The sequence below is a fragment of the Gorilla gorilla genome, chromosome 14 (assembly GCF_029281585.2).
Source record: "Gorilla gorilla gorilla isolate KB3781 chromosome 14, NHGRI_mGorGor1-v2.1_pri, whole genome shotgun sequence".
Taxonomy (NCBI): domain Eukaryota; kingdom Metazoa; phylum Chordata; class Mammalia; order Primates; family Hominidae; genus Gorilla; species Gorilla gorilla.
The window spans coordinates 122,977,475-122,990,104 of NC_073238.2; positions in this window are offsets into that span (position 1 = coordinate 122,977,475).

Consider the following 12,630-nt stretch of genomic DNA (forward strand, 5'->3'; position numbering starts at 1 on the left):
TGCAAAGCTACAATAATCAAGACATACAGGCATAAGAATAGACATAAATCAATGGACTAGGGTTGAAATTCTATAAACAATCATATATTTACATTCAACTGATGTTTTGGCAAGAGTTCCAGGACACTTCAATGGGGAAAGGAAAGTCTTTGCAATAAATAGTGGTAATGTTAATATTCATGCAAAAGAATGAATCTGGATTTCTACATCATGCCATCCAAAAAAATTGAATCAAAATGGAGCAAAGACCTAAATTTAAGAGCTAAAATGATGAAACTCTTTGAGGATAACATAGGCATCACTTTGTGACCTTGGGTTAGACAATGGTTTCTTTGATATGACAAAAACGTAAGTGACAAAAACAAAACAAACAAGAAAAACAGAAATTGGGCTTGATTTAAAAATTATGCTTCAAAGGACACTATCAAAAGTGTGAAAAGACAACCTACAGTTTAGGAGAAAATTTGTGCAAATCATATATCTGATAAGAGACGTGTTTGTAGAATATATAAAGGACACCTACAACTCAATAATATAAAGACAAACAAACCAATTTAAAAATGGGCCAAGGATTTGAATGCACATTATCCAAACAAGATCTACAGTTGGCCAATAAACACACAGAAGATGTACAATGTCATCAGTCATAAGGAAATGTGAATCAAAACAATGAGATGCTATTTTTATACCTATTAGGATGGCCATAATAAAAAAAGATTAGCAAATAGCAACTGTCAGTGAAGATGTGGACAAAATTTGAACACTCATGCACTGATGGTAAAAGTGTAAAATGGAGCAGCCACTTTGCAAAACAGTTTAGCAATTCATAAAAATCTTAAAAATGCAGTTAGCGCATGACCCAGGATTTATACTCCAGGAGAATTGAAACATATGACCACACAAACCTTATACCTGAATATTCATAGCAGCATTATTTGTAATAGCAAAAAGTAGAAACAACCCAAATGTCCATTAACTGATAATAGGATAAATTAAATATGGTAGATTCATATGATGTAATGTTATTTAGCAATGAAAATGGAGTAATGATAGATGCTGCAACATGCATGAACATTCAAAACATGCCAAGTGAAAGAAGCCAGTCCCAAAAGACCCATACTGTGTGATACCAATGATTCAAAATGTCCATAATAGGTGACTCTACTGAGACAGAAAGAAGATCAGTGGTTACTTAGAACTGGGGGCATCAGGAGAAATGAGGAATGACTGTTAATGGACAAAGGTTTCTTTTTGGGGTGATGAGAATGTTCTGAAATGAACTGTTGTGATGGTTGCACAACTCTCTGAAAATACCAAATATTGAATTGTACCTTGGAAAGATTAAATAGTATTACATGTAAACTCTATCTCAGTAAAGCTGTTATAATGAATGAGACCATTTAGGGATATTCTAGGTTAAAAAAATGTTGAATTCAAATGATTGTAGTGGATCTGGAGAGGTGTAGAAAGATTCAAGATATACTTGGAATGTAACTGATTGGGAGTGGTGCAGGAAAGTATAAAATTAATACTTCTATAATTCTGCCTAGGAGAACACAAGGATTTGTGAGAAAGATGAGAAGTTCAAATCAGGTTTATGATGAATTTGAAATGCCTATAAAACGAGGTAATGCACTTTTTAATTATTTAAAATGGTCAATTCTTGTCCTCTGCTTTGGCAATTATTCCACATAATGGGTCAGAGCCCATCTCCCACTATGGGATGCCCCTCTCACAGATAAGGCCCAAGTTCCATATGTGACCTAGATTTTTTATTAACTTTCATTTCAGGTTCAGGGGTAAATGTGCAGGTTTGTTATACAGGCAAATTGCATGTCACAGGGGTTTGATTTACAGATTATTTTGCTACCCAGGTAATAAGTGTAGTACCCAATAGGTAGTTTTTTGATCCTCATCCATCTCCCTCCCTTTACCCTCAAATAGGCCCAAGCACCTGTTGTTTCCTTCTTTGTGTCCACATGTACTCAGTTTTTAGCTCCCATTTATAAGTAAGAACATGTGGTATTTGGCTTTCTCTTCCTGTTCTAGTTGGCTTAGGATAATGGCCTTCAGCTCTATCCATGTTGCTACAAAGGATATCATCTCATGCTTTTTTATGACTGCATAGTATTTCATGGTGTATATGTACCACATTTTCTTTATCCAGTCTACAGTTGATGGGCATTTAGGTTGATTCCATGTCTTTCCTATTGTGAATAACATGCATGTACTTGTCTCTTTATGGTAGGATGATTTATATTTCTTTGGGTATATACTGAGTAATGGAATTGCTGGGTAGAATGGTAATTCTGCTTTGAGTTCTTTGAGAAATTGCCAAACTGTTTTCCACATTTGCTGAGCTAATTTGAATTCCCACCAGCAGTGTATAAGTGTTCCCTATTTTCCCACAACTTCACTAGCATCTGCTATTTTTTGACTTTTTAATGATAGCCATTCTAACTAGCATGAGATGGTATCTCATTGTGGTTTTGACTTGCATTTTGCTAATGATTACTAATGTGGAGCATTTTTTCATATGCTTGTTGGCTATGTATCTGTCTTCTCTTCCAGGGTTTTTATAATTTTAGGTTGTTCATTTAAGCCTTTAATCCATCTTGAATTGATTTTGGGTTATAGTGTAAGGAAGCGGTCCAGTTTCAATATTCTGCATATGTCTAGTCAGTTATCCCAGCACCATTCATTGACTAGAGAGACCTTTTTCCCATTGATTGTTTTTGTTGACTGTCAAAAATCAGGTGATTTTAAGTGTGGGGCATTATTTCTGGCCTCTCCATTGTGTTCCATTAATCTGTGTGTCTGTTTTTGCACCAATACCATGCTGTTTTGTTACTGTAACCTTGTACTGTAGTTTGAAGTCAGGTAATGTGATGCCTCCTGCTTTGTTCTTTTTGCTTAGGATTGCCATGGCTATTCAGGCTTTTTTTTGGTTCCATATGAATTTTAAAATCATTTTTTTCTAATTCTGTGAACAATTTCATTGGTAATTTGATAAGAATGTCATTGAATCTGCAATTGCTTTGGGCAGTATGGCCATTTAAAAAATATTGATTCTTCCTATCCATGAGCATGGATTTTTTTTTATTTGTTTGTGTCATCTTTGATTTTTTGTGCAGTGTTTTGTATTTCTCATTGTAGAGATTTTTTTTCCTCCCTGGTTAGCTGTATTCCTAGGTATTTCTTTTTATGGGTAAAGTGAATCAGATTACATTCTTGATTTAGCTCTCAGCTTAGATGTTGTTGGTGTATAGGAATGCAATTGATATTTTTACATTGATTTTGTATCCTGAAACTTCATGGAAGTGGTTTATCCCATCTCAGAGCTTTTGCACAGAGACTGTGGGTTTTTCTAGGTATAGAATCATATTGTCTGAAAACAGGGATAGTTTGATTTCCTCTCTTCTTATTGGATGCCTTTTTTTTTTTTTTTCTCTTGCCTGATTGTTCTGGCCAGGACTTTCAGCACTGTATCAAATAGGAGTGGTGACAGAAAGTATCTTTGTCTTGTTCCGATTTTTAAGGAGAATGCTTCTAGGTTTTGTTCATTCAGCATAATGTTGGCTGTGGGGTCGTCATAGATGGCCCTTATTATTTGAGGTATAGTCCTTCAGTACCTAGTTTATTGAGAATTTTTAACATGAAAGGATGTTGAATTTTATCAAAAACCTTTTCTGCACCTATTGAGATAATTATATGGTTTTTGTTTTTAGTTCTTTTTATGTCATTAATCATATTTACTGATTTGCATAGGCTGAACCAACATTGCATCCCAGGGAATAAAGCCTACTTGATTGTGATGAATTAGCTTTTTGATGTGCTGTTGGACATGGATTGCTAGTATTTTCTTGAAGATTTTTGCATTTATGTTCATCAAGTTTTCTCTTTTCTATTTAATTTCTATTGCCTGAAGTTTTCTGTTTGCCATCATGTCTCTGCCAGATTTGGTGACAGTATGATTCTGGCCTCACAGAATGAGTTAGAGATGAGTCTCTCCACCTCAAATTTTTGGAATGCTTTCAGTAGGTATGGTTCCAGCTCTTCTTTATACATCTGATAGTATTTGGCTCTAAATCTGCCTAGTCCAGGGCTTTCCCGATTGGCAGACTTATTACTGATTCAATTTCAGAACTTGTTATTGGTACGCTCAACGTTTCATTTATCCTGGTTCAATCATGGGAGGTGGTATATTTCCAGAAGTTTACTGATTTCTTCCAGGTTTTCTAGTTTCTGTGCATAGAGGTGTTCATAGTACACCCCGAGGGGTTTTTGTATTTCTTTGTGGTCAGTGGTAACGTGTGCTTTGTCATTTCTGATTGTGTTTATTTGGTTTTTCTCTCTTTTTTCTTTATTAGTCTAGCTAATGGTCTTTCTCGTTAATTCTTTCAAAGAACAATTTCCTGGATTAATTGGTCTTTTGTATTTTTTTTTCACATCTTAATTTCCTTCAGCTCTGATTTTTTTATTTTATTTTATTATACTTTAAGTTTTAGGGTACATGTGCACAATGTGCAGCTTTGTTACATATGTATACATGTGCCATGTTGGTGTGCTGCACCCATTAACTCGTCATTTAGCATTACGTATATCTCCTAATGCAATCCCTCCCCGCTCCCCCAACCCCACAACAGTCCCCGGAGCGTGATGTTGCCCTTCCTGCGTCCATGTGTTCTGATTGTTCAACTCCCACCCATGAGTGAGAACATGTGGTGTTTGGTTTTTTTGTCCTTGCAATAGTTTGCTGAGAATGATGGTTTCCAGCTTCATCCATGTCCCTACAAAGGACATGAACTCATCATTTTTTATGGCTGCATAGTATTCCATGGTGTATATGTGCCACATTTTCTTAATCCAGTCTATCATTGTTGGACATTTGGGTTGGTTCCAAGTCTTTGCTATTGTGAATAGAGCCGCAATAAACATACGTGTGCATGTGTCTTTATAGCAGCATGATTTATAGTCCTTTGGGTATATACCCAGTAATGGGATGGTTGGGTCAAATGGTATTTCTAGTTCTAGGTCCCTGAGGAATCACCACACTGACTTCCACAATGGTTGAACTAGTTTACAGTCCCACCAACAGTGTAAAAGTGTTCCTATTTCTCCACATCGTCTCCAGCACCTGTTGTTTCCTGACTTTTTAATGATGGCCATTCTAACTGGTGTGAGATGGTATCTCATTGTGGTTTTGATTTGCATTTCTCTGATGGCCAGTGATGATGAGCATTTTTTCATGTGTTTTTTGGCTGCATAAATGTCTTCTTTTGGGAAGTGTCTGTTCATATCCTTTGCCCACTTTTTGATGGGGTTGTTTGTTTTTTTCTTGTAAATTTGTTTGTGTTCATTGTAGATTCTGGATATTAGCCCTTTGTCAGATGAGTAGGTTGTGAAAATTTTCTCCCATTTTGTAGGTTGCCTGTTCACTCTGATGGTAGTTTCTTTTGCTGTGCAGAAGCTCTTTAGTTTAATTAGATCCCATTTGTCAATTTTGGCTTTTGTTGCCATTGCTTTTGGTGTTTTAGACATGAAGTCCTTGCCCATGCTTATGTCCTGAATGGTAATGCCTAGGTTTTCTTCTAGGGTTTTTATGGTTTTAGGTCTAACATGTAAGTCTTTAATCCATCTTGAATTAATTTTTGTATAAGGTGTAAGGAAGGGATCCAGTTTCCACTTTCTACATATGGCTAGCCAGTTTTCCCAGCACCATTTATTAAATAGGGAATCCTTTCCCATTGCTTGTTTTTCTCAGGTTTGTCAAAGATCAGATGGTTGTACATATGCAGCATTATTTCTGAGGGCTCTGTTCTGTTCCATTGATCTATATCTCTGTTTTGGTACCAGTACCATGCTGTTTTGGTTACTGTAGCCTTGTAGTATAATTTGAAGTCAGGTAGCGTGATGCCTCCAGCTTTGTTCTTTTGGCTTAGGATTGACTTGGCGATGCGAGCTCTTTTTTGGTTCCGTATGAACTTTAAAGTAGTTTTTTCCAATTCTGTGAAGAAAGTCATTGGTAGCTTGATGGGGATGGCATTGAATCTGTAAATTCTCTTGGGCAGTATGGCCATTTTCACGATATTGATTCTTCCTACCCATGAGCATAGAATGTTCTTCCATTTCTTTGTATCCTCTTTTATTTCATTGAGCAGTGGTTTGTAGTTCTCCTTGAAGAGGTCCTTCACATCCCTTTTAAGTTGGATTCCTAGGTATTTTATTCTCTTTGAAGCAATTGTGAATGGTAGTTCACTCATGATTTGGCTCTCTGTTTGTCTGTTATTGGTGTATAAGAATGCTTGTGATTTTTGTACATTGATTTTGTATCCTGAGACTTTGCTGAAGTTGCTTATCAGCTTAAGGAAATTAAAAACACATGAAAAATGCTCATCATCACTGGCCATCAGAGAAATGCAAATCAAAACCACAATGAGATACCATCTCACACCAGTTAGAATGGCGATCATTAAAAAGTCAGGAAACAACAGGTGCTGGAGACGATGTGGAGAAATAGGAACACTTTTACACTGTTGGTGGGACTGTAAACTAGTTCAACCATTGTGGAAGTCAGTGTGGCAATTCCTCAGGGACCTAGAACTAGAAATACCATTTGACCCAGCCATCCCATTACTGGGTATATACCCAAAGGATTATAAATCATGCTGCTATAAAGACACATGCACAGGTATGTTTATTGCGGCACTACTCACAATAGCAAAGACTTGGAACCAACCCAAATATCCAACAATGATAGACTGGATTAAGAAAATGTGGCACATATACACCATGGAATATTATGCAGCCATAAAAAATGATGAGTTCATGTCCTTTGTAGGGATATGGATGAAGCTGGAAACCATCATTCTCAGCGAACTATCGCAAGGACAAAAAAACCAAACACCACATGTTCTCACTCATAGGTGGGAATTGAACAATGAGAACACATGGACACAGGAAGGGCAACATCACGCTCTGGGGACTGTTGTGGGGTTGGGGACGGGGGAGGGATAGCATTAGGAGATATACCTAATGCTAAATGACGAGTTAATGGGTGCAGCACACCAACATGGCACATGTATACATATGTAACAAAGCTGCACATTGTGCACATATACCCTAAAACTTAAAGTATAATAATAATAAAGTTAAAAAAAAAGAAAAGATTACATCTTTTCACAAAGAATACAGAAATAAAACTAAAGAGTCAAATGACTAAATGTAGTTGAACAACTGAACCAGAACACATTTTTTTCTGAGTGCTAGTCCGGGACTCTGTTTCACACACTGCTGTCCTCTTAAGCCTTCAACAATACACAGATCCTCTTTGAGGTGCAAAATTCATGACCTGCAGAAGTTTACAAAATGTAATAGGTTCCCTTGTTTGGGACACAGTGAGAATTATAAATTCACAAGTCAATGATATTAAAGAGAAATTGCAGAGTGACTTTAAAAATAATGAAGATGGCAAATTGTATAATATATGTGTATTTTACCACATTTTTTAAAGTCAAAAAAATGCTTTTGATAAAGGATTGAAGATTAGTATTCTGAAATGCTGAATTTTCAATAGTCACTAGTAGAGTACAGTTTATACTTATTTGATTTGACTTGTTATCCTTGGTTAATTGTTGCTAGTGTTGGTGGTTGATAGTGATAAGATTTTCATATGAATTTTACACTGCACCACTTGTCCTGAGTGTGGAAATATCAACATTGGTCTGGATTGTGTTTAAATTTTGAAATTGTTGAAAGCTCATTATTCAATTTAAAGTATGTAAACAGCTGTTGCCATGAGATAACAGATTATGCTTTTGGTTAAAATTCTGGGAATCACCCACCAGTTTTTGTTTACTTTTTAATAACCAGAGGCTTATATTTAAAATAGACAAAAAATTAGCAAGTGCATTTTAAATTTAGTAAATTTAGAAGTAACCAACGACAAGTACAATTATGAACTCATACTGTCTCCACTACTAGACATGTTTTATGACTGTCTGAAAGTATCTAAAACAGATTTTATGAGTTTTCATATAAAATTATATTTCTGTTTTAGCAATCAGTCATGGTAATAAAACAATTTGAGGACAAGAGTCTTTATATTTGAGTAGCAGAAAAACACAAGAGAAATCTTTGATCCCTGATAGAGTATTAAACAAAATAGAATTTAATTTTACTTAACATCATGTGTACACACACACACACACACACACACACACACACACTTTTTTCTATTGTTTTTTTTTTCACCATGGATACCGTGGATAAATTCTCAGTAGTGAGACTGTTGAGTTGAAGTGTAGATATGTTTTTAATATTTCTAGTATCATTAGATTGGCTTCCAAAACAACCTTATTATTTTACATTTTCAAGCAAACCACCATGGCACGTGTATACCTATGTAACAAAACTGCACGTTCTGCACATGTAAACCAGAACTTAAAGTTTATATATATATGTGTGTGTGTGTGTGTGTGTGTGTGTGTGTATATTTATATATAAAGAATGACTTTTGCTCACATTTTAACTAACAATATATAATTAATCGTCAGTGTTAGCTATCTTTATTTAATTTCATTACCTGGATTATTTTGGCTTATTCCTTTTTAAATTCTTTTGGATGAGAATTAATTCTTTTGGACATCATTGTGTTTATATTATAGCTTTGTTTTCAATGCTATAATTTTTTAGTGAGTACTGCTTTGGCTCATATGTTTGGTATAAGTTGTTTTCCCTTTTGTGATTTTCTAGGTAATTTCTAACCTCAGTTTCGCATACTTCTTTGACATAAACTTGACCTATGAATGTATTTTTACATTTTCAAGTAAGCAACTCTTTGATCACCTTTTTGTAATGATTTCTATTTTTATGAGATTATAATCAATGAATGGGATATATCACTTAGGTATTACTAAGTAATAAACCACCCTACTTTAGTGCCCTGTAACAGCTCCCCTTTATTATTTTTGTAATTCTGTGAGTTTTTCAGGTGGCTCTTGTGCCAGCTCCACCTGAGTTCATGTGTGTGGCTGCATGCCTCTGACAGCCAGGCTGGCTGGGGGTTTAAGATAGCCTCACCCACACATTTGGCAGTAAGTGCTGGCAGGTGGTTCAGGCACTTTAGTGGTTTTCAATGTATCTTCTCATCCTCCAGTAAGCTAGACTGACTTTCTTGCATGCAGGTCTCAGGGAGGCAGTCCTGTGTGTTCTACTGGTCAAAGCAAGCAATTCACAAGGTCAGTTCAGATTTAGGGGATAAAGAGACAGACCAACCTTATTATCAGTCACATTGCAAATAGGCATGCCACCAGAGAGTAGTTCTTCCAGTCTTTGCAAACTATCCATCATGGTAGCCTGTAAAAGACTACCTTTTAAAGTTGTCCATTTTGATTAAAATTTTAAGTATCACTTGTGCATTTGGGGAAAAAGTTATCTTTTTGATAGACATAATTTATTATCTCCCTCTCATTTTTGAATATCTTTGCACTAAATGTTATAATGTTAAATAATATAGCATCAATAACCATAAGGCTGAAACCACAAGAAAAACACCTGGAAATACACAGGAAAAAACATTAGATATGGGAAATTTTACTCATCTCTATTATTCTATGACATCATATAAACAAAAATGCAGATATTGTAGACTAAAATAATAAAATTATTAAGGATATCCCTTCTTTTCAAGTAGCTATGTTACATTCACACAAATGACAGTACTATTAATCCCTAAAGAATCTCTGATTAAGCTTTATAAGTGGAAATTGTGAGAGAAAATTATCTGAATGCAATACGATAAAATAGAAGTTAGTGAGAAAAATGAAAAAAATTTCTGGAAATTAAAACAAATTAACAAATATCTCTTAAGTAACTTTTAAGTCAAATTGGAAATCCAAACAAAATTTTTAGATTAATTTATATTATTAATCGTTTCTAGAAAATAATAAGCACAATATATAAAAAACACAATAATAATAAAACACAATACACACCTGATATCATTGAATTTTACTAAGAAATGCTCTTGGGAAATTTAATAGCCTATCAACAAATAAGAAAAGAAATGAATGTTTGAACACTCAACTGAAGAAGTCAGACTAAAGAAAACAACAAAACAAGTAGAATGAGACAATTCATAATGATAATAAATAGAACTATCTGCCGATTACTTATTTGACACTAACAAAACAGACAAATTTTAGCTATTCTTTCAAGAATAAAAGGAGAAATTGTATGCAGACAATTTTTTTAAAAAATGCTTAACCACAGATACAAAAGAAATGGAAAATCAGATGAGAAACTATTTTGTATAAATTTATCAAGTAAAAATTGAAATCGTTTAAAATGATCTTATACAATAGAATTTAACTCCATGACACAGGAGTTTTCTTTTTTCTTTCTGACTTTTTTTTCTCTCTGTTTTAATTTTTGTATGCCTAGTACCTAGAACAATACTGAAAGAGTGGATGGTGAATATCCTTCCTTTGCAATTGGTTTAGCTACTTTGTTATTTCATTTTTTTTTGTATTCAAGAGAAATGCATGTATACTCCAATTTCCCCTTAATTTTACATACAAATTTATTCATAATATCCTCTTACCTATTTAGGATCTGTAATAGCTCTAAAATGTCCCGCTTTTAAAATTTCTGTTATTGAAATTTCATACTTTCTCCTTTGTACTGTGTCTTACTACAAATTATTAATTTTATTTGTTATTTCAAATAACCAATTTTTAATTCTCTATTGTATAGTTATTATTTATTTCATTAATCTCTTTTATGTTTTTTACTCCTACTTTTAAGCTTAATTTCTTTTCACCTTTTAACTTGTTGGGGCTTTGTGACCTGTATGCTCAGATTATTTCTTTCCATTCTTCTTTTTAAAACATGCCATCAAAGATATGATTTTTCTCATAAAAATAGCTTTAAATGCATTTTACAAGATTTTATATACTTTATTTTCATCATATCCCAACAACTCTTTCTATATTCAGTAATACCATCAGACCTTACCTGGGTCGATTTTTCTCAGCATCCTTTCCTTCCTTCCTCCCTTCCTCCCTTCCTTTCTTTCTTTTCTTTCTCGGAGTCTCCCTCTGTAGCCCAGGCTGGAGTGCAGCGGCGCGATCTCGGTTCACTGCAAGCTCCGCCTCCCGCGTTCACGCCGTTCTCCTGCCTCAGCCTCCTGAGTAGCTGGGACTACAGGCGCCCGCCACCACGCCCGGCTAATTTTTTGTATTTTTTTAAATAGAGACGGGGTTTCACCATGTTAGCCAGGATGGTCTCGATCTCCTGACCTCGTGATCCGCCCAACTCGGCCTCCCAAAGTGCTGGGATTACAGGCGTGAGCCACCGCGCCCGACCTACTTGCTTATTTTTCTTTTCCAAAAAGCTACCCATACAGATTTTCTCAGCATTTTAACCTAGGACTTGATAAGCTAATTCAAACTGTAGTTTCAGGTCTTTCATAGATTAAGAAGCATTATTCTTTTCTCCTGTAAGGTTTTATGTCATTGCCTCTATTTAGTCTATATCCTCTCCCTCCTTTTATGTTCCCATTTTTCTTGCATGTGAGTTGCAAAACACTCTTGAGTTTTGAGATTTTACTTCTATTTGAGCCTGCAGGCCAGTAACTCAGTGCTCAAAAGTGACCATCCTTTTCTTCAATGCATGTATTAAATTATTTAATTGAAAACTATAGAGATATTTTTTAGTTCCTAAAAAATTTCTTCAGTTGAATCTTAAGTCCTCTATTAGTTTTTCAAATTCAAGTTGTCTCCATCCCTTTGTGTTGTGTGTATGCTGGGATGTTCTGTGCTCCTCTTCTTTGATGGTTTATCTCTCTCTCTCTTTTTTTTTTTTTTAAATTTTCATTGGAAGACGTTTATTTAGTCAGCATTTAACAGAGAATAGCAGAATCCATGAAGGACAAGAGTTCCAGGCACTAGAGATACAATAGGCTAGAAACCACACATTTCTGCACTCATGGAGCTGAACGCTCTTAGTTTATCATTTCTTTCTGTACATATCTTCCCTACTTCCACCCTACCCTCTGCCATAATCTTTTTAAAATATATATATAAATGGCTTCATTTTCACATTTCACACAACCACAGCTGTGCATGCAAAAACACTGCAGTCTAGCCACTATTTATACGTCCAGCCACTTCTTGCATCTCTCCCGATATCCCAATTTCAAGCTTTCTCTCTTCAACACCACCTATGTTTGATTTGATGGCTCAGCTGGGGCAGTCTAGCCTCAGGAGGTGGGGAATCAAGTCCTGTCTAACCCTATGAGCCAGGATTGGACTAACAGGGAAACTTCTAGTCTACTCTGAGGCATTTGGGGGAGGCTTTTGGCTTTTGTTTCTTGTGATCCCCTGATAGTCTCTCAGCTTTAGGGACAGGGAGGACTAACCCTAAGCACTTACTCCCTTTGTGGGTACTCAGAGGCCCGGGAAACTTGGCATATTCCTGTGAGGCTGATGTTAGCCACTGCTTGGGGCCCACAGATTTCTGATCAACCATTCTATCTAAGACCCATTGAGACTTGGGTCTCACATATAGTACTGCAAATACTCTCGAGAAATAAACCTCAAACGTTATTTTTCTCTCTCTAGGGCCAAT